This window comes from Emys orbicularis, chromosome 20, assembly GCF_028017835.1.
Source record: "Emys orbicularis isolate rEmyOrb1 chromosome 20, rEmyOrb1.hap1, whole genome shotgun sequence".
NCBI lineage: Eukaryota > Metazoa > Chordata > Testudines > Emydidae > Emys > Emys orbicularis.
In genome coordinates, this window is record NC_088702.1 from 17,504,633 (window position 1) to 17,526,469 (window position 21,837).

General features: G+C 60.5%; 1 non-coding gene and 2 pseudogenes across 1 annotated transcript; 2 read left to right on the plus strand and 1 right to left on the minus strand.

The window, feature by feature from the left end:
• The first annotated feature begins 1,933 nt into the window (after positions 1-1,933).
• On the plus strand, positions 1,934-3,384 carry LOC135892206 (splicing factor U2AF 26 kDa subunit-like; annotated as a pseudogene).
• Positions 3,385-19,276: 15,892 nt separating this feature from the next.
• LOC135892854 (U2 spliceosomal RNA) lies at positions 19,277-19,462 on the plus strand. Its single transcript, XR_010562309.1, has one exon. It is a non-coding gene; the product is annotated as a U2 spliceosomal RNA (small nuclear RNA).
• Positions 19,463-20,869: 1,407 nt separating this feature from the next.
• Positions 20,870-21,076, minus strand: LOC135892849 (U2 spliceosomal RNA; annotated as a pseudogene).
• Between the last annotated feature and the right edge of the window lie 761 nt (positions 21,077-21,837).

Below are 21,837 nucleotides of genomic sequence, written 5' to 3' on the forward strand. Positions count from 1 at the left end.
CAGTGTCACTTAAACTGTCCTGCGAGTGAGACACCCCCGATGAAATGGTTCATCCCCTCCCTGCTCTGTGACTCATTGTGCTCCCCTTCCTGCCCCCTCCTACCCCTCACTCCCCCTCCAGCCCCCTTCTCCCCCTCCTGCCCCCCTCACCTCTCTCATCCTGTCTCTCCCCTACCCCTCCTCAGCTCCTGACCCATCTCCCTTCCCCCCCAGTACTTCCCTCTCCCCTCCCCAGATCTCTCCTCCCGTCTGGATTCGGCACTCACACCCTGCCGTCCTCCTGGGGCTGACCTGCCACCGCCAGGAGCCATGCGGCTGGGCCTGGGAGGGCCAGACATGGCAAAAGGGGCTCCTAGGGGATGGCAGAGGGGGCGCGGGCGGGTGAGGCAGGTGGCAGGATGAGGGTGGCTGCTGCCTGGCTCGGGGCAGGCTCCAGCCTGTCAGAACACAGAGCAAACACCCCAAAGGGGTGGGGTGGTTTATAATTAGATTTACACCCACAAACGTGAACTCCTGGATTACGGCACCAGTCTCACCTCAGAGACCCAGACAATTCCCCAGGGCTCTCCAGTCTGTCTCGCCCCCAGGCAAGTCAGATTTAGTGATCAGTGGTCACTGACACCAAAAACACCACCACATCCAGGTTGTTCCTAGTCCCAAGAGACCAGATTTCCAAAGGGGGCCACACCACCATCCAGAATTTTTTAGGGGGCAACAAATGTAAAAAGGTTGAAACCCCCTGGCCTAGATCTTCCCCCAAAGACAACACCTGTAGCCAATTCTAGAGTAAACTAACGAAAGGCTTATTAGCTAAGAAAAAGAAAGGGGAGTTTTTGAGAGGGTAAAGCAGAAGTGACAGTCTGTAATTCCCAATACTTGCTAGAGAAGTAGTAATCTGCTAGTTGCACAGAAGTCTCTCAGGACTGCCCAGAATAACCCTGGGGATTTCCGTCTTCTCGTTCGGTTATTCCGCCCTGTTAGAATCCAAACAGTCCAGAGATGCAGGATCTTTCCCTGAATCCATACCAGGAAAACAAGCTGACGGGGTCACCGCCCATGTGGGCTCTTCCTTTGAGGACGGAGAGACAGGAACGCAGCTAGAGGCTTTGATCTCTGATCATCACACACAGCGCCCACTTGCTTTAAAATTAGCCCTTCTCTGTTAAAGTGCTTCATTTGCATAAGGTTGCCAGGGGTCCGGTTTTCGACTGGAAAGTGTGGTCGAAAAGGGGACCTGGCAGTGTCTGCTCAGATGTACTGACCAAATACTCAACATCTGGTGACCGCAGGGCAGGGGGAGGTACCAGGTCATTGGGGCGGCCTCCTACCTGCAGGCAGGTTCCTTTTCAGGCTGCAGCAGCTCCAGTCCCAGCCCAGGAGCACAGGGAGCTCAGCTGGGGGGGAGGGAGGTGGAGACTATCCAGAGATGAGGAAATGGGTGGGGAGAGCAGCAAGTGAGGGGAGAGGTGGCCTCACACAGTGGCAGAGTAGTTAATAGAAGCCAGGCGTTCTGCTCCCAGCCCCTCTCCCCGCTGTGACCCACCAGACCCCACTCCTGTCAGGGCTGGGGAGAGAACCCAGGAGTCCTGGCTCCCCACTACCCCCACTCTCACCCACTAGCTCCCACAGCACGTGCATGCAGACAGACACAGAGCCCCTCCCTCATAACACCCCGTGCTCAGGAGAGGGGCGTGGGGTGGGGGAAATACCCCAATGATTTGTCTGTCGCAGATTCACCAGTGATGTGGTGAGTCACTATTGATGACTCAGCACCTGGCCAGTGCATGGGTCCTGCCCCATTGATTCGCCTGCCCGCCCGTCACCCCAATGGTTAACAGCTTCATTGCCGCTGTGTGGAGCATAGATAAATACATAGATTCCCACCCAGTGGGAGCTGTGGAGCCTACACCCAGGGCCCAGGAGCCACAGGGACATGCCGGCTGCTTTCGGGAGCTGTGCGGAGCCAGGGTGGGCAGCGCCTGCCTTAGCCCCACCGACCAGACTTTTAACGGCCCAGTCAGCAGTGCTGGCTAGTGCTCATCTCTGTTTGGAGACCATCGTGCCGCTGAATCTGTATCGGACCCCCAGAACACGGCCCAGTCAGCAGACGGCTCGCACTGTGAGTACCCGCTACCCCCTCCTGGCCCAGCTGCATGGGACACTGTCTGGGGAAGTGCACAGCCTCCCAGCCCTTCCCATTCCTTAACACCCTGGTCGGGCCTCCGTCCATGAGCCTCGGCTGTGCCTTGCTTGTAAGGAAGCTCGCGGCCTCCGAAGACGCCCCCCACTCCTGGTGACAGGAGGCACAGGGGGTACCGCATGCAGCTTGCCCATTGTCTGACAGCCGTGAGTCTGTGTCTCTCTCCTCCAGGTCATGTCAGCGATGTGGAAGTGCAGGAGCATTACGACAATTTCTTTGAGGTGAGTCACTGAAAGTGGGCTGGGAATAAAACCCAGGAGTCCTGGCTCTCAGCCCTCTCCCCCCCGCTCTAACCACTAGGCACCACTCCCCTCCCAGAGCTAGGATAGAACCAAGGAGTCCTGACTCCCAGCTCCCCCCACACCCTCACCACCAGACCCCACTCCCCTCCCAGAGCTGGGAATAGAAGCCAGAAATCCTGACTGCTCCTCACACCAGGCAAGCCATCCTTACGTGGCATCGCTGTGTGGCTGTTCCCCACCTGCCCTGCCCCAGAGGTAGCTGCATCCCCGGGCCAGGCGAGCCGTCCTGTGCAGTGTCGCTGGGTATTCGCCCCATGAAGCTCATTCTGTCCCTGCACCAGCAGGTCTTCACAGAGCTGGAGGAGAAGTATTGGGAGATCGAGGAGATGAACATTTGTGACAACCTTGGGGACCACCTGGTTGGCAAAATCTATGTCAAGGTAACCCCCAGCTCCCCCCTCTGCCTCCCCAAGCCAGCCAGTCCCTGCCCTGGGCCCGGATCAGGGCCAGCGCCCCCCAGAGGCAGGCCCTTTTGACTCTTGTCCCTCGCCAGTTCCGGCGGGAGGACGCCGCCGAGCGGCCTGTGGGGGAGCTGAACCCTCGCTGGTTCAATGGCCAGGCCGTATGGGCCGAGCTGCCCCGGTCACCGACTTTCCCACGTCCTGCTGCCGCTAGTACAAGTTGGGGTAAGTGACTGGGCACAGGGATGGGACTCTACTCTTGTTAACCCCTCGGAGACCTCCCCTCCCCAGCAAGTACCCGCTGGGCACCCAGGTCCCATTAACCCTTCAGGGTCAGTGCCCCTTGGCCAGCATGAGGTGCCCCCATCGCCGACCGTCACCTCCTTGCTCTCTGCCCCCCAGGGAGTGCATGCAAGGCGGGTTCTGCAACTTCATGCACCTGCGGCCCATATCCCGGCAGCTGCGCTACAGGTGTCCGTAGGAACCCAGCCCTAACTCCAAGTGGCTACCCATAGGAACCCTGACCACAGACACGGGAACCCAACCCACAGGAACTCTAACCCTAGGGCTGGGATCACTGAGCATAGGAGCCCTACCCCTCGGCCCCGGAGCCCTACCCGTAGGAAACCGAACAGTGAATCCAAGCGGCCTTCGCATAGGAACCATCACCCTCGGGCAGGGAGCCCTAGCCATAGGATCCCTGAACCTACCCATAGGAACCCTAACCCTAGGGCATGGAGCACTTCCCTTAGGAACCCTAAACCTAAACCAAAGTGGCCTACCCATAGGAACCCTAACTATAGACCGGGGAGCCCTACCCATAGGAATCATAACCCTATGGCGGGGTGATCAGAGCCGGGGTGCTGCTGACAGGCGGATCACAGAGGGGGAAGCGGGAGGCACTTGGCAGCCCTCGGGTCTGTGCTGCTGGTTCTGCCCCAGCCCCCAGGTATGCAGCATCGCTGTGGGGCTCCAAGCCGGCCCCTCCAAGCAGTGTCCGGTCCCCAAACGGATCCCCCAGCAGGGGGTGCCTCAGAGCCGTGAGATATCATAGGCGCTGCAAGGAAAAGGGAGAGAGGGTGAGGGAGGCTGGGTTGGGCTGGGGGGACCCAGCGGTGCCCAAGAGGGGACGGGGGCAGCTCTCACCTCCTCCGCTTCCAGCTCCCACATCCGGGGAGCTTCCCGTATTTACCACCTGGGGATGGAGAGAGAACGAGTGTGAACCCAGGCATCCTGGCTCCCAGCCCCCAGCCCGGATCTACCCATCAGACCCCACGCCCCTCCCAGAGCTGGGGAGCGAACCAGGTGTCCTGGCTCCCAGCCCCCAGCCCAGATCTACCCATCAGACCCTACGCCCCTCCCAGAGCTGGGGAGAGAACCCAGGCATCCTGGCTCCCAGCCCTGCTCCACCCATCAGACCCTACGCCCTTCCCAGAGCTGGGGAGAGAATCCAGGAGTCCTGGCTCCCAGCCTGGATCTACCCATCAGACCCTACGCCCCTCCCAGAGCCGGGGAGAGAACCCAGGTGTCCTGGCTCCAGGCCCTACTCACAGGTGAGGATGAGGATGCCCAGGACGAAGAGGATGGCGGCGGCTATCAGGCCCCACTTGCGCAGGGAGTGGTAATCTGGAAGGGAGGGGGAAGGGGGTGACTGTGAGTTGAGTGAGGTGAGGAGCAGCACCCCCTGCTGCTCAGGGCAGGAACAGCTGCTACCCACCGTAAGTGAAGATTTCCTCTTGGCTTTGGCCGGCTCCTGCGGGGGCAGAGAGAGAATTACTCCAAATGCCCAGCTCGGGGGCGGGGGGGGGAGGAATGGGGCAGGGACCTTTCCCCTCTGGGGGGCTCCGGCTCCGATCCGGCCCCAGGGCACTCACCTGATCTGGCCGAGCTCCCGGGCTCTCTGTGGGTAACAGGCCTCGTGGAGCCTAGAAAGAACAAGCTTTGGGGTGAAAAGGATCCAGAGACCCCAGCTAAGACCTGCTCTCCCCCCCCCCCCGCCTCTGGGATGGGGCTCAGGGCAGCTGGTTATCCAGGGAGCCCTCTCCCGGCCCCGAGATGCAGCCGCCTCTGGGGTGGGATGTGTGGGGGGGCTGGTTATCCAGGGACCCCTCGCCCAGCCCCGATATGTGGCTGCCTCTGGGGTGTTACCTGTCAGCTCTATGCCCTTGGGGAACCAGGGTGCAGTATCCAGCCTGTCTGATTCACGAAGGACACCCCCCACCCCCCCCCGCCCAGACACCATTGCTCTTTCCCTACAAAAACCCCTACCCACGCTCAAGTAAGTGTTCTGATGCCTGGATCCAACATCTGCATCAGTTCCATTGAGACTTCTTCTCCTGACTGATCGTGCTGGGGGCTCTGCCTGTCTCCAGCACTCTGGACCCTCCCCTACCACCACCACCTGGGACCCCCGACCGGTTCAAGCTTCACAGAGTGGCGAGAACCCAGCTCTCTCTCCAGGTGTAGCCCTCTGACCCTGACTTGTGTGATCACTTATAGTTTTCTAAACCGGATTTTTGTAATCAAATTTAAGCTAGATTCAATAATGTCACTGTTTTCTTTGTTTGGCTCCCCTTGTATCGTTACTACCTGGCAATAAATAACGTTTATGGTTAAGCTGGTTGCTTCCCTCCCTCTCTCTCTCTCTTTTGTGTTTTTGGCTTCCCCATTCGCTCTGCAGCAACGCCCCTCTGACCTAAGCTACAGATCCCTGCAGCGCCCAAAAATCCTGTGGGGTTTGCTCATCGAGTGGGTTCCGACCGGAACGATTGTAACGTGACAGTGGGGATAGGGACGTGCTGAACCTGTGGCTTAGGAGGGTGACAGCTTGGAGGTGCTCAACCAGCCTGCTGAGTCCAGGGACATATAGGGGATCAGCTTGAAAGTGCTGATTGACCCGGTCCGCTCAGACTTGCTCTGTTAGTGTGTGAGTGTGTGTGTGTCTGTGTGTGTGTTCATCTGATTCTGGGGCTGGAGGAACCCAGCACTGGGGAACCTAGGTCCTGGGGAACTTGCAGAAGGGAGAAGAAGAGCTCTGTATGAGAACACAAGTGACACAAGCAGTACATGGATAGAATTACCGACACCGCCCCGCAGGAGAGTAACCCTAATAAATGAGCGTACCCCAAAGTAACAGGCAAATCTGGTAACAGGGCCCGGATCCCAGTCTGCCTCACCCGAGGCTAGTTCCTCGTCTCCCCCCATTCCCCACTCTCCTTAGTTCCTCTTCCTCCCCAGGCCGGGCTCCAGGCCAGGCACTTCCCTCCCCAGGGAGAGAACAGCTTGTTGTCCGAAGCAGTCAGCTCCTTGTCTTCTTCTTCTTTTGGTGCTAGGGCTGGGTGGCTTTCTGCGCTGCCCCCCATTTCCTCCCTTCAGGACGCCACGAACGGGAAGGAAGAGGAAATTTTTTGTACCAGAAGGAAAGAGCGGAGGGGGGGGGGCGTTTGTGGAGCCGGGGCGCGCACCAGAGAGAGGAACTGAACGCAGCCCAGCGTGAGCCCAGCGCCAGCTGGAGCCAAGACACCCACACCTGGAGGAGCATCTCCAGAACCTACCTTGATGGTGCCGTCCATCGCTGCTCCCGCACGGAGCTCCCCGCCTAGACCTCCATGGACGAGGAGAGGTGGTGCATTGGCAAAGGGGGCCGGATGAGCGGGGCTCTGTGTGTGTGTGTGTGTGTGTGTGTGTGTGTGTGTGTGTGTGTGTGTGTGTGTGTGTGTGCGTCTAATTTTGGGAAGTGAAGTCACTAACCGCCGGGGCTGGTTTCCTATTGGTGTGACCGATTTTTGCAAAGCTTTTTTTTTTGGTCTTCTTCTTTTGGCGCTAGGGCTGGGTGGCTTTCTGCGCTGCTGTTGAAAAGCAGCGGCACAAGGGGCTCGGGGAGGAGAATCGGGGAGCGGGGGGCGGAAGGGTGCATGGGGGGTCACAGGGATAAGAATCACATTTAGCCCTTGCATAGCAATGGCGGTGCAACGCCTTTAGTATTCAGGACTATTGATCTGTACAACAGCAGCCCCGAAAGAGACCGGGGCAGAATCAAGGCCCCCGTTGTGCTGGGGGCTGCACAGACACAGAGACAGGCCCTGCCCCAGCTGAGATCAGGGCCCTGTTGGGCCAGACGCAGCGAGAGACAGGCCCTGCCCCAAAGAGTTTACAGGCTCCATACCCAAAAAGTTGGGAGGAGAAACAGAGGCCCAGTGTCACACAGCAGCACTGAGAATAGAACCCAGGAGTCCTGGCTCCTCCTACTCTAACCAGTAGCCCCCACTCCCCTCCCAGAGCCTGGATGGAACCCAAGTGTCCTGGCTCCCAAAAAGGGCGGGAATGGGGTCTAGTGGTTAGAGGAAGGGAAGCTGGGCATCAGGACTCCTGGGTTCCATTCCCAACTCTGGGGTTAGAGTGGGGTCTGGTACGTTAGCACAGCTGCGGCTGGGAGCCAGGACTCCTGGGTTCTTCCCATCCCCCCATTAACCATCTCACACAGCAGGAGGGGGCTGGGCAGGAAGTGGTGATGGGGTGAAAACTACCAAGAAATGCTAATCCTCGAAGGAACCTGTGCCCCCTCTCCACCTCTTATCCCCCCTTGACTGGCATTGGATCGTGCCCCCTGGGCTGCCAATCCACCCCCTACGGGTCCCGGGGGGCAGAGAATAGCCACAGCGCAGGGCGGCCCGCCCACATCCCCAATCGGTCCCCTACGGCCCCTGGGGGACAGGGAATAGCCACAGTGCAGGGTGGCCTGGCCACACCCCCAATCTGTCCCCTACGGGCCCTGGGGGGCAGAGAATAGACACGGTCCTGGGCACCCCATCCAATGGAAGTGTTAAGTGACGCAGTGACCCAAGGTGCGTGTATAGGAGGGGAATGGTGTGTGTGTGTGTACGGATTTGTGCATGTGTTTGTGTATGTCTCGGGTTCTGCAGCGGTTATGTGTGTGGGCGGGTGTTTGTATAGCTGTGGGGGGGGGTTGTGTGTGTGGCTGTGCAGGTGTGTGTGTTCGTGTGGCTGGATTTGTGCATGTGTTTGCATCTTTAGCGGTTGTGCAAGTGTGTGGCTGGATTTGTGTGGGTGTTTGTGTATGTTAGTAATAATGTGTGTGTGGCTGGATTCATGCATGTGTTTGTGTATGTTTGCAATCGTTTGTGTGTGTGCATGCTCTGCTGTCCTCTGCTGGCAGCAGTAACAACCGCTTCTCCATGTGTCACAGCCCCCATACCGTCAACCCCGGTGGCGATTCCACCATCCTACAAGGGCTGGCTGGCCTGACCCTTCGCCCATCTGCGTAGTGTGATGGGGGCTGCAGCTCACCCCCGTCGCGCAGGAGGGCACAGGTGTGGGGCGCTGGGCTCAGATGCACCTGGAGGGCAGCTCGGGTTGGGCGGGGCAGGGCCTGTGGTTTCCGTTCTGCATTGCCTGGTGCTGGGCCGTTGCACAATCCCCAGCCACGCCGCACAGTGTGCCCCGAGAGGGAGTGGGGGGCCAAGTAGATGATCCAGCACCAGGGGGGAGAGGATATGTGGTTGGGGGGAGGGAAGGCCTTGGGCTGCACTGGGGGAGAGCAGAGCGGGGGTGACACCCCAAAAACCTGCAGCGAAGGGATGGACAGATGGAGGGGGTGGGGTAGGTGGATAGAGGAGTCAGCGAGCCTAAAACCTAAAAGGGGAGGGGGGGGTCTAGTGGTTGTGTGTGTGGGGGGGGGCTGGTGGTCAGAATTGCTGGGTTTTATCCCCAGCCCTGGGAAGAGAGTGGGGTCTAGTGTTTGGAGTGGAGGGGGGAGGGGCGAGCCAGGACTCCTGGGTTCTCTCCCTGGCTCTGACTCTCTCTCGTACAATCCCTCGGCAGTTACCCAACCCGCCAGCGTGTGGGAGCGAGGGGGTGGGGCCGGGTTGCGACAGGGCCCAGAGTCCCGTGTCGCCCCTTTGTTACTCAACCAGGGGCAGGGTGGGGGATGGCCTGGGAGACCCGCTAAGAAAGGTGCTTTCGGTGGGTTTGTGTGTGGGTCACGCTGCCCCCTGCTGGATAGACGGTTCTAGATCAGACACATGGGCCCCTTTAGCCCAGTCTCAGCCCGGGCCAGCCCCTGGGAGCCCATCCCCCTCTGTCGCCACGGCTATGTCTGTTGGTCTCTTGGAAAGGTCCATTCCCATTGGTAGCTGTCCAGTGGCAGTGAGTTCCACGGGCCTCAGCACGTGCTGTGTGGGGCAGGAGGTCCTTGTGTTGGGAGCAGTGGGAGGGAACTGTGTGTGGTTGTGTCTCTGAGCATGATTGTGAATATTCTGGTGTGTGGGGGGGTGATTGTGTGTGTGGCTGGAGGTGTGTTTGTTTCTCTTTGAGGGAGGGGTGGGCTAATGTGTGCCCCAAGTGTGTCGTATGTGAGTGTCTGGGATTGTGAGTCCCTTTGTGCGTCAGCGTGTGTGACTGTCTGGCTGTGTGGAGTTGTGGATTTGTGTGTGGTAGCTGTGGTCTCTGTGTGTGTGTGTGTGTGTGACCTGCTGCAGGATACAAAGTCCTGCAAAAGCATTTCCTACCAATTAGCCCAGCAACACGCTGACACTGATACAAACACAGTGTCTCTCACACACACACACACACACACACACACACACACACACACACACACACACACACACACACAGCAGGGCTCAGCCCCTCCAGCAGGGGGCAGCAGGGACACACACATCTCCCTAGCGCCAGCTTGGATGAGTTCCCATCCCGGCACGGTGCTGGTGCCCCCACACGGGGGTGGGCAGTGAAGGGAAGGCACTGATGTGATGGATTTGGAAGGAAGCACTTCGGGAAAATCAGTCAAGGCCCTTAGCCGAGCTGGGACACAGCCACAGTTACCCCTGCACCACCCTGGGAGGGGAGTGGGGTCTAGTGGTCAGAGCGGGGTGGGGGCTGGGTGCCAGGACCCCTGGGTTCTATCCCTGACTCTGGGAGCAGAGTGGGGGGCTAGAGATTAGAGCAGGGGGACTGGGAGCCAGGACTCCTGGGTTCCATAGTGGCAGCTGTTTTTTCCTGTGTCTCCCTCCCTAGAGATCCCAGCCCAGCCCCCTAGAGGAATCTGAGCGGAGTTGGGGGGCGGGGGGGGGGGGGGGGAGATTGCTCTGCCACTTCAGAGTCATGATTCGATCCCCTCCCCCCCCCACGTCAGAAAGTAGGAGCCCCTCCCCACATGTGGAGGAAGCTAGTGAGTTTCTTGGGGGTCTCTGGCAGAGGTGACAGCACCCACCAGACACCCCCTCCTGGCTGCAAGGAGACCCCCCTGCACCCTCCTGGACAGCCCCCTGCTACGAGCGGCCCAGGGGCGCCCAGCCAGGGTCAGGAGGTGAGATGGGGCCGCAGTGGCAGGAATGGGGCAGAACTGGGGGCTGGCTACATGGGAAAACACCCACGCTGCTCTGTTAAATATTTCCAAGGTTATCGCTGAATACAGGTTTCGGGAATGACTTTATGGAAATAGTTTGTTTCCAAACAGACTCCATATACCAAACGATGGTGCTAATACGCTCCCCCTGCGCCCCTCCCCCATCACCCCAGTATTTGAGCATCTTCCTAATTTGCAGGGTAGTTCCCCTCCCAGGCTCGGGCGAGGGTGGGAAGCGCCGCCAGCCCCGTTTCCCGGACAGGAGAACTGAGGCCCAGAGAGACTGAGTGATGTGCCCGAGGGCACCCGGGAACGGGAGGCTGGGCCCGGATTCTTTTTCTTAAGGAAGTTTCTGCCCTCCCGCCTCCCCGGTCTGGCCTGCTCCCGGGTCGCTGGGTGGTGCAGGGGCGGGGCCGAGGGGGAAGGGGCGGGCCGAGGGCGGGGCCTTGGAGGAAGAAGCGGCGCGGGGGCAGGGCTGCTGGGAGAAGGGCTGGTGCAGGGGCAGCGTCCTGGGGAGAAGGGGCGGTGCGAGGGCGGGGCCTCAGGGAAAGGGGCGGTGCAGGGGCGGGCCCTAGAGGGGAGGGGCAATCCGGGAGCAGGGATTGGGGGAAGGGGCGAGTGAGGGCGGGGGATTCGGGGAAAGGGGTGGGGTGGGGGCAGGGCCTTGGGGGAAGGGTCGGGGCAGGGCCAGGCTTTCAGGAAGAAGGGGAAGCACAAGGGCGGGAACTCGGGGGAAGAGGCGGTGCGGGGGCGGGGATTCGGTGGAAGAAGCGGTGTGAGGGCGGGGGATCGGGGAGAAAGTGAAGCGCAAGGGGGGAATTTAGGAGAAGGGGCGGTGCGAGGGCGGGGCCTCAGGGAAAGGGGCGGTGCAGGGGCGGGCCCTAGAGTGAAGGGGCAATCTGGGAGCAGGGATTGGGGGAAGAGGCGAGTGAGGGCAGGGGATTGGGGGAAAGGGGCGGGGCGGGGGCAGCGTCTTGGGGGAAGGGCTGGTGTGGGGACGGGGCCTTGGGGGAAGGAGCGGGGCAGGGCCAGGGTTTCAGGAAGAAGGGGAAGCACAAGGGCAGGAACTCGGGGGAAGAGGCGGTGCGGGATTGGGGAATCGGGAAAAGGGGCGGTGCGGGGGCAGGGATTCAGGAGAAGGGGCGGTGTGAGGGCGGGGCCTTGGCGGAATGGGCGGGGCTTAGGGGGAGGGGCAACGTGGGAGCGGGGATTCGGGGAAGGCGTGAGGGCGGGGACTAGGAGGGAAGGGCGGTGCGAGGGCGGGGCATCGGGGAAGGGGCGATGCGGAGACGGGGATTAGGGGGAATGGGTGGAGCGAGGGCGGGGCCTGCAGGTGAAGGTGACGCGTAAGGGAGGGGGCTCGGAGGAAGGGGGGCGGCCACGTTCCGGCGCTGGTGCCCCCCCTCACTTTTAGGGACCAGAAATTCCGTCACCCCTGCACACCCCCCGCCCCCAGAAAACTCCCCTTGATACACAGCCCAGCTCTCGCTGCCCGGCTCCCTGCGCTGAGCGCAGCCGCTGGGGGGAGCGCAGGGCAGGGACGGTGCGGGCCCGGGGGCTGGATCAGTGGCGGAGGGACGCGCCCCCAGGACTGGTTCCGAGAGCGGGGCTCCGGTAGCACGGGGCACACAGCGTCTGTTGCAGGCAGGGAGAGTAGTGGACACCGAGGGAAGGCGTCACACGTCAGTTGGCGGGGTTATGCCGATCAGCGGTGTCTGGCTGAACCCAAGGAAGCGGGCGGAGAGAATTCTCTGTGTGGGAGCAGAATTCGGTTTGGAGAGTTGGTGCTTTGAGTGACTGTATCGGAGTCACTTCGGGGCAGCGATTGCCACTTAGCTACGAAGGTCTGAAAGCAGGTCCTGGTGCCATAGAAAGCAATGGGAGCGCGAGGGGAGCGCGCTGTTCGGAGGCAAGGTATCGCTTCCCGGCTCTATGAGCTAAGATCAAAGTGTAAGTAGTCTCTGGGTCTATCCAAGGCCGTGATCAAGTGTCTTGATGTTTTTGGTCTTTTGGTCTCGCGATGAAAGCCTTATCTTTGTTTCTGGGATCTTGAAATGAAAAAAAAATCTCTAAGTTATATCTGTTCTTATCAGTTTAATCTTCATTTATTATAACTGATAAGCTCCTATACTGCTACAATGTATCTGCAACTCTAAGAAAGAGGTAATGGGATGCATCCTGCTACCCATAAAACACAGCCCCAAAAACCTGGCTGCTACTCCAGCACGTCACAGACTCCCGGCTGTTGCTCCCGCTGCCCCGAGAAAGACCCTCGGGCTCTCAGAGCCACGGCGAAGCAGCAGGTGCAGAGAAAAGAGCAAGAGTGGAAAGGACCCCCCTCGAGATGCCGTTACAGAAAGCTCCCACATCCCGAGACCAGCCTGCCGGGACATCGCGGAGAGGAGGAACATCCATCTTGCTCTCCGGCCGCTGAGGGGTCGCCCCGCCGTGGTCCTGCCACCAGAAGACCCTCTGACCGACCACCAGCGGCTACAGCCATCGGGAATCTGCCCTGCCGCGCTCCTGCCGCCAGAGAAGCCCCGCAGCGATAGCCAGCAGCAGGGAGCCTGCCCCACCACCCGCCTGCCACAGGGAGCATCACGGACCGATCGCCTGCAGCTATGGTTGCTGAGCGACTGTCCCCCCGCACCCCTGCCGCCGGAGGACCCTGCTGCCGACCAGCCGCTGCTCCCCCCGCCGGGGGACTGCCCCCTCAGGTCCCAGCCGCCCGGGAGACCCCCTGTCGCCCAGCTGCTGCTCCTGAGGCCAGGTAAGTGCCCCACTGAACCCCAGCACCTGCCCGCAGGAGGGGACTCTCCCACCGCCCATGCCACCGGCCGCCGCTGCCTGTGCAACCCAGGGAACCCCGCCACGTGCTCCAGCCCCCGCTGACCGAGCCGCCGGGGGATCCCTGCCCCGAGCCCCAGCCGCATGTGCAGCTCGGGGAGCCCCGCCGTGTGCTCCAGCCGCTGCTGCCCCAGACGCCGGCGGGGGGCTCCTGCCCCACGCCCTGGCTACCGCTGCCTAGGCAGCCCAGGGAGCCCCACGGCACGCTGCAGCCTCTGCTGCCGTAGCCGCCGCTGGGGGATCCCTGGCCCGCTCCCCGGCTGCCACTTCCCGAGCAGCCCGGGGAGCCCTGCGGCGTGCTCCAGCCGCCGCCGCCGCCCGGGACGCCGGGTGTCCCCAGCCCCGCTCCCCGGCCCCCGCTGGCCGAGCGGCCCGAGGAGCCCCGCGGCACACCGCGGCCGACGCTGTTCCGACCTCCAGGGGACTCCTACTCCGCCCCCCAGCTGCGGCTACCCGGGGAGCCCCACCACGTGGCCCAGCCACCGCTGCCTTGGCCACCGGGGATCTCCTGCTCTGCGCTGCTGCCGCCTACGCAGCCGGGGGATCCCCACCACCCGCCCCAGCCACCGCTGTCTGAGTCCCCGGGGGTCTCGTGCCCTGCGCCGCTGCCGCCTATGCAGCCAGGGGACCCCCACCCCTTGCCACAGCCGCCACCGCTCACAGTGCCCGAGGAGCTCCCTGAGGCACCGCAGCAGACAAGACTACGACCTGCCACCCATCACCCGCTACAGAACCTGTGACCTACCCGCCCATCACCTAACACCCCAGCTGCCGAATGACTCCCCCGCTATCCACCAGCTGCTCCAGCCGCCGGGGGCCCCCCCAACCACTCCCCTGCTGCCCCAACCGCTAGGGACCCCCTCCACGCCCCTGCTGTTCCAGCCAACGAGAGACCCCCGCACCGCCCCACAGCAGCCGCAACTACTGACCACTCTCCCCCATGCCCCCCAGTTGCCCAGGGAACCCTGCACTACGCCCCAGCCGCCACGAGTCGTCTCCCCTGTTCCCCTGTGGTCCCCGGACACGCCCCTTGCTCCCCAGCAGCCCCAGCCGTCTGGAGATGGCTCCCCTGTCCTCCAGCAGACACCAGACACACCCCCTGTCCCCCAGCAGCCCCCGCCGCTGGGAGATGACCCCCCCGACCCTCAGCGGGACACCCCCGCTGGAGAAACCTCTACTGCCACTGGGACCCCCGCTCCACAAAGGACCGCCGATGACACCATCTACCTGACATATCCCCTTTCCGCTGATGCGCTCATCTGCTCCATCTGCTTGCCGCCCCGACGTTTCCACCTCCTCGGAGGAGTCACCAGGCACCTGAAGAGGTGCCATGGCAAATCCACCGCCTTCAGCTGCGCCCTCTGCAGCCTGCCCTTCGAATCTCAGAAGAAATGCAAGGCACACCAGGCCAGCTGCAAGAAAGCCCACACAGCGGCAACTCTGGTTCCAGTCTCCCGCCCTCCTGTGTCCCGGCCCGCTGCTCCTACGCCGCAGGGAAGCCGGGCGCCCCCGCCAACCGCTACCCTGAAAGCCACCCCAGTCCCCGAGCCAGTGCACCAGGGCCCCAGCACCGAGTCGACGCCTCCCGCAGCGGGAAACGTCGACCGAGCCCCTGCCAGATGGGGACCTTTCACACCCACCCAGGTAGCCCGGAAGCTCTGTGAGCTGAGGCGTCTCAGCGCCCTCCCGACGCCCAACCAATGCGACCCCATTCCAAGAAGGGTCAGCGCCCCACCACGCGTGACCGCCCGAAATCCTGCCTCCCGCGGAACCGACGCCGGCCCTCAGGCCACTCTACGGGCAACAACCACAGGAAGAGCCAACGCGGCTCCTCAACCTGCACCGCGAACCCCACCCGCCGAGGATACGGGGTCCACCGCCCAGATCGCTCCACACACTGCTGCTGTCACAGGAGCCAACGCCACAACCAGGCCGCAGCACCAGACCCCCATCATCAGACGGACCAGTACGGCCCCAGAAGCCGCCAGGCCGATCCCTGCCGCCAGACGGTCTCACGCTTCCACAACAACCCCTCAGACAACAGCCGCAAACGGAAGACCTGGCATCACCCCCGCACCCATCGACCCGCTCCAGATCCCGCCAACAACCAGCGGCGATGCTACCCCACCAGCGACTGCGCCCCGGGACCCAACCGCGGAGTCCCCCGATCCGCAAGCGAGACAACCCGCCGACCACGCGACAAACTCTCTGCCCACGCCGACCGAGGAGCCCGAGGACCAGCGGCCGAAGACTAGGCCAGCCACGCCTTGGCAGGCCGCCTGGATCAAGGAGCTCCAAGCGGCAGCTTCCTTCACGGAATTCGACCCGCTCATCGACAGGCTCACCCGCGAGCTGTCCGCGGAGATTGCCTTCAGGAGGACACCGAACCAGGAGACCATCCGGCCTGCCCCCAGACGGCCAGTCCCGCACCGTGACACCAACACTAGGGGAGCTGGAAGGAGGAACACCGGCCGCCGCTACGACCCGGCAGCGGCTTCAAGGATCCAGAAGCTGTACCGGACGAACCGCCTCAAAGCTGTAAGAGAGGTCCTCGACGGGCCCCCGTCCTACTGCACGATCCCACCCGAGCGCCTCCACAACTACTTCCATGGAGTGTTCGGCAGCGTGCCCAGGAACGACGCGCAGCGCCCAGAGTGCCTCCGCCCCCTGCCCCGCGTTACCGAGGCAGACGGTCTGAAGGCCGACTTCACCCCTAAAGAGGTGATGGCCAGGTTCTCCAGAACCAAGAACACCGCACCTGGCAAAGACGGCATCCCCTACGGCCTCCTAAAGAAGCGAGACCCCGGCTGCCTAGTGCTATCTACCATCTTCAACTTGTGCAAGCGATTCGGCCGATCTCCCACCTCCTGGAAGAAGGCCATGACCGTCTTGATTCACAAGAAGGGCGAGCGAGACGACCCCAGCAACTGGAGATCCATCTCCCTCTGCTCCACCATGTACAAACTATACGCCAGCTGCCTGGCAGCCAGGATCATGGAGTGGGCGACGACCGGGGGTGCCATCAGCCCCGCCCAGAAGGGCTTCATGCCATCAGAGGGGTGCTACGAGCACAACTTCTTGCTTCAGACCGTCATCCAGATGACCAGGAGAACGCGGAAGCAGTGCGCGATAGCGTGGCTCGACCTGGCCAACGCCTTCGGGTCCATCCCCCACCACCACATCTTCGACACGCTGCAGGAGTTCGGGATGCCAGAGACCTTCCTCCACCTGGTCCGGGAACTGTACGAGGGCTGCAGCACCACCATCCGCTCGGTAGAAGGGGAGACCGCCGAGATACCGATCCGCAGCGGCGTGAAGCAGGGCTGCCCCCTCAGCCCGATCGTCTTCAATCTCGCCATGGAGCCGCTCCTGCGGGCGATCTCCGACGGCACCGACGGCTTCGACCTGCATGGCGAGAGGGTGAGCGTCTTGGCCTATGCGGACGACCTGGTCCTGATCGCGGACGACCCCGAGAGGCTCCAGGGCATGCTCGACACCATCGGGAGAGCCGCGGACTGGACGGGACTCCGCTTCAATGCCAAGAAGTGCGCGTCCCTCCACGTTGACGGGAACAAGAGGGACTCGGTACTGACGACGGAGTTCCTCATACAGGGCGAGTCCGTCGTTCCCCTGGCGGAGGGGCAGGCATACCAGCACCTCGGCACGCCGACGGGCTTCCGCGTCCGGCAGACCCCCGAGGACACCATCCAGGAGATCCTACAGGACGCCGCCAAGATCGACGCATCCCTGCTCGCGCCGTGGCAGAAAATCAATGCCCTCAACACCTTCCTGATCCCCCGCATCGCCTTCGTCCTGAGAGGATCCGCCGTGGCAAAGGTGCCCCTCAACAAGGCGGACAACACCATCCGGCAGCTGGTCAAGAAATGGCTGTCCCTGCCCCAGAGAGCCAGCAACGAGCTCATATACATCCCGCACAGGCACGGTGGCACCAACGTCCCCCGCATGGGAGACCTGTGCGACATCGCGGTCATCACGCACGCCTTCCGCCTCCTGACGTGCCCGGACACCAAGGTGAAGAACGTCGCGACGACAGCCCTGCACGCTGCCACCGAGAAACGAATCGGCAGACCTCCCTCCGACCGAGATGTGGCCACCTATCTGAGCGGCTCCCTGGACGGCGAATTCGCCCGGGACAGGGGCGACTTCGCTTCACTATGGTCCCGCGCCCGCAATGCCACGCGCCGCCTGGGGAAGCGACTGGGCTGCCGCTGGGTTTGGACCGAGGAAAGACAGGAGCTGGGAGTCCTGGTGCCGTGGATCGGGACGGAGGACAGCACCATCGTCACCCCCGGAGCCAGAGGCGTCCTGGAGAGATCCCTGAAGGCCGCCGTCCGCGCGCTCTACGTGGACACCCTGAAGAGAAAACCGGACCAGGGTAAGGCCTTCGAGGTGACCAGTAAGTGGGACTCCAGCAACCACTTCCTCCCCACGGGCAGCTTCACCCGGTTCGCCGACTGGCAGTTCATACACCGCGCCCGGCTGAACTGCGTCCCCCTCAACGGAGCCATCTGCCACGGGAACCGGGACAAGCACTGCAGGAAGTGTGGGTATGCCACCGAAACCCTGCCCCACGTCCTGTGCAGTTGCAAACCCCACGCCAGAGCCTGGCAGCTGCGACACAATGCCGTCCAGGACCGCCTGGTGAAGGCCATCGACCCGCGCCTGGGGGAAGTCACCGTTAACCGCGCCGTCCCCGGCACCGACAGCCCGCTGCACCCAGACATCGTCATCAGGGACGAGGTCGGGAAAAAGGTCATCCTGGTCGACATAACGATCCCGTTCGAGAACAGGACCCCAGCCTTCCGTGAAGCGCGAGCCCGCAAGCTTGAAAAATACACCCCCCTGGCTGACACCCTACGGTCAAAGGGCTACGAGGTACACACAGACGCCCTACTTGTCGGGGCCCTGGGTGCCTGGGACCCATGCAACGAGCGAGTGCTGAGGACCTGTGGAGTGGGCCGTCACTACGCACGGCTCATGAGACGCCTAATGGTCTCAGACACTATCCGTTGGTCACGGGACAACTACACGGAACACATCACCGGCCACCGCCAATACCAAGAGTGAGCCGATTAGACCTCGCCCACCTGCAAAGGAGAAGGGGCCCGTATCACCTCCCCCCCCCGCTGGACCTTATCCCCTGAGCCCCAGCCCCACCCAACCTCACCGGCCACCGCCAATGCCAAGAGTGAGCCGGGGAGACCTCACCCACCCGCAAGGGGACAGGGACCTAGTAACCCCCCCCACCCTGCTGGGCCTTTTCCCCTGAACCCCGAACCCACCCAACCTCACCGGCCGCCGCCAATACCGAGAGCGAGCCGGGGAGACCTCGCCCACCCACAAGGGACCTGTCATGCCCCCCGCCCCACTGGGCCTTACCCCCTGAGCCCCGAACCCACCTCACCCCACCGGCCGCCGACAATGCCAAGAGCGAGCCAGGGAGACCTCACCCACCTGCAAGGGGGAAGGGACCTTACCCCCTGAGCCCCGACCCCACCCAACCTCACCGGCCACTGCCAATGCCAAGAGTGAGCCGGGGAGACCTCGCCCACCCGCAAGGGGACAGGGACCTAGTAACCCCCCCCCACCCTGCTGGGCCTTTTCCCCTGAACCCCGAACCCACCCAACCTCACCGGCCGCCGCCAATACCGAGAGCGAGCCGGGGAGACCTCGCCCACCCACAAGGGACCTGTCATGCCCCCCGCCCCACTGGGCCTTACCCCCTGAGCCCCGAACCCACCTCACCCCACCGGCCGCCGACAAAGCCAAGAGCGAGCCAGGGAGACCTCACCCACCTGCAAGGGGGAAGGGACCTATTACCCCCACCCCCCGCTGGGCCTTTTCCCCTGAATCCCGAACCTACCCAACCAGCTGAATCCCACCACGTGAGGGTCGCCCCATCACCATTACCCAGCCCACCTACTTATACCCCCGGCTCTTTGTACCCCCTGTGTGGATGATTGACCCTCACCGCTTATCACCTGTGTCTGGATCTCGCCCACTGCCTACCCCCCCATTGGAGACATTACAGCCTGTACGTATTATGTGTGCTGCACAACCCCAACATAACAACATCCCCCCCATACTCTGTATGTTCCCCCCAATGATCGACAACTGACTCTTCAAATCTTTTGTACCGTTTATTTTAAATATTCTCTAATAAAAATTTAAATCTGTTCTTATCAGTTTAATATCGGATATGTTCTCGATGTGAGAACTTTATATTAAATGGATTTTTGGAACAGGGAGTTGGACTAGGAGCTTGCTCCATCCACTCCATGCATCAACCTGGTATTGCAGTACTTCCAGGTACGGTGCGCCTCCCCCTGGGGAGAGCTTGCTGGTTCAAAAAATAGAAAAGAAACTTTGTGGTGTATCAGTGCTCATAACATTCAAATGTGATTTCTATTCCTTTGTCTGTTTTCTCCCCCCCCCCCCCCCGTTAATGGAGGTTTTCCCACTTTGGCAGCTGCTTTTTTCATCTTTTTTCTACTGTTGTTTCATAAAACTATCATGAATATTTAACTGGACAAGAATAAATTCTCTTCATACAGTGTTACTTAGAATCATAGAATATCAGGGTTGGAAGGGACCTGAGGAGGTCACCTAGTCCACCCCCCTGCATCGTTATTGGGAAGTCCTGACGTCTTATAAGCAACATAATACATAAAACATTATTGAGGCATACAAATTACACAAATACTGCATTTGAAACTGCCTGCTTCTTTTAGGGAGATAACTAATTTCTTACCTTGAGTAGAGAGACAAATACAATTGCAAAGGATTGTTGCGTGGGATGCACTGATTCAGAATTATGGTTCCCATAATGGAAGAGGCACATCTTTTTAATAGGGTCACCTCGGAACCCCATTTCTTAGTGTGCAAGCCATCGTTATTGGGAAGTCCTTCGCTGGCAACATTTGCAGCGCTGACTCACAGTCCTCTTCTAAGGGCTTGATCTTGTTTTACGGCTGAGAGACACTGACCCAAAGCCCACACTTTCATAACGCGTGGAATACATAATCTGCAATATCCCCGATTGGGGGTAAAAGGTTGATGGGTCAAAGTACAGACATTGAGATATGAGGGTATGAAGTTCATAGAGTGGTTGTGTATAACCACTTGAGCATAGAAGTTTCTGGTTATTAGGGAATAACATACAGATTATCGAGGGTGCAAAATTTGGTTTAAAATCAGGTGGCATGAGAAATACATAATCTGCGATATCCCCGATTGGGGATAAAAGGTTGATGGGTCAAAGTACAGACAAGCAACCTAAGAAATGGGGTTCCATGGTATTTGTCTCTCTACTCAGGGAGTAGTAGATAATTAGTTATCTCTCTAAAACAAGCAGGCAGTTTCAAATGCAGTATTTGTGTAATTTATAAGATGTCAGGACTTCCCAATAACGATGCAGGGGGGTAGACTAGATGACCTCCTCAGATCCCTTCCAACCCATGATTCTAAGTAACAGTATATGAAAAGAATTTTATCTTTTTGCAGATACAGACTATATGAAGAGAATTTATTCTTGTCCACTTAAATATTCATGACAGTTTTATGAAACAACAATAGAAAAAAAAACGAAAAAAACAATTGCCAAAGTGGGTAAACCTCCATGAAAGGAAAAAAAATAACAGAGAAAGGAATAGAAAACACAGTTGGACATTATAAGCACGGATACAGCACTAAGTTTTTTTTCTATTTTTTAAACCAGCAAGCTCTCCCCAGGGGGAGACGCACCGTACCTGGAAGTACTGCAATACCAGGTTGATGCATGGAGTGAAAGAAACAAGCTTCTAGTCCAACTCCCTGTTCCAAAAATCCGTTTAATATAAAGTTCTCACATCGAGAACATATCAGATATTAAACTGATAAGAACAGATATAACTTAGATAATTTTTTCACTTGACCAGAGCTCAAAGAGCCGCGAAGCGATATCTTTCCTCCGAACAGCGCGCTCCCCTCGCGCTCCCATTTCTTTCTATGTCACCAGGACCTGCTTTCAAACCTTCGTAGCTACGTGCCAATCGCTGCCCCGAAGTGACTCCGATACACTCACTCAAAGCACCAACTCTCCACACCGAATTCTGCTCCCACACAGAGAATTCTCTCCGCCCGCTTCCTTGGGATCAGCCAGCTGGTCTGTGTTGCTGCCAGACACCGCTGATCTGCATAACCCCGCCTACTGACGTGTGACGCCTTCCCTCGGTGTCCACTACTCTCGCTGCCTGCAACAGACGCTGTGTGCCACGTGCTGCCGGAGCCCCGCTCTCGGAACCAGCCCGTCGGGGCGCCTCCCTCCGCCACTGATCCAGCCCCCGGGCCCGCACCGGCCCTGCCCTGCGCTCCCCCCAGCGGCTGCGCTCAGCGCAGGGAGCCGGGCAGCGAGAGCCGGGCTGTGTATCAAGGGGAGATTTCTGGGGGCGGGGGGAGGGTGCAGGGGGGATGGAATTTCCGGTCCCTAAAAGTAGGGGGGGGGGCACCAGCGCCGGAACGTGGCCGCCCCCCCTTCCTCCGAGCCACCTCCCTTACGCGTCACCTGCACCTGCAGGCCCCGCCCTCGCTCCGCCCATTCCCCCAAACCCCCGTCCCCGCATCGCCCCTTCCCCGATGCCCCGCCCTCGCACCGCCCTTCCCTCCTAGTCCCCGCCCTCACGCCTTCCCCAATCCCCGCTCCCACGTTGACCCCTCCCCTAA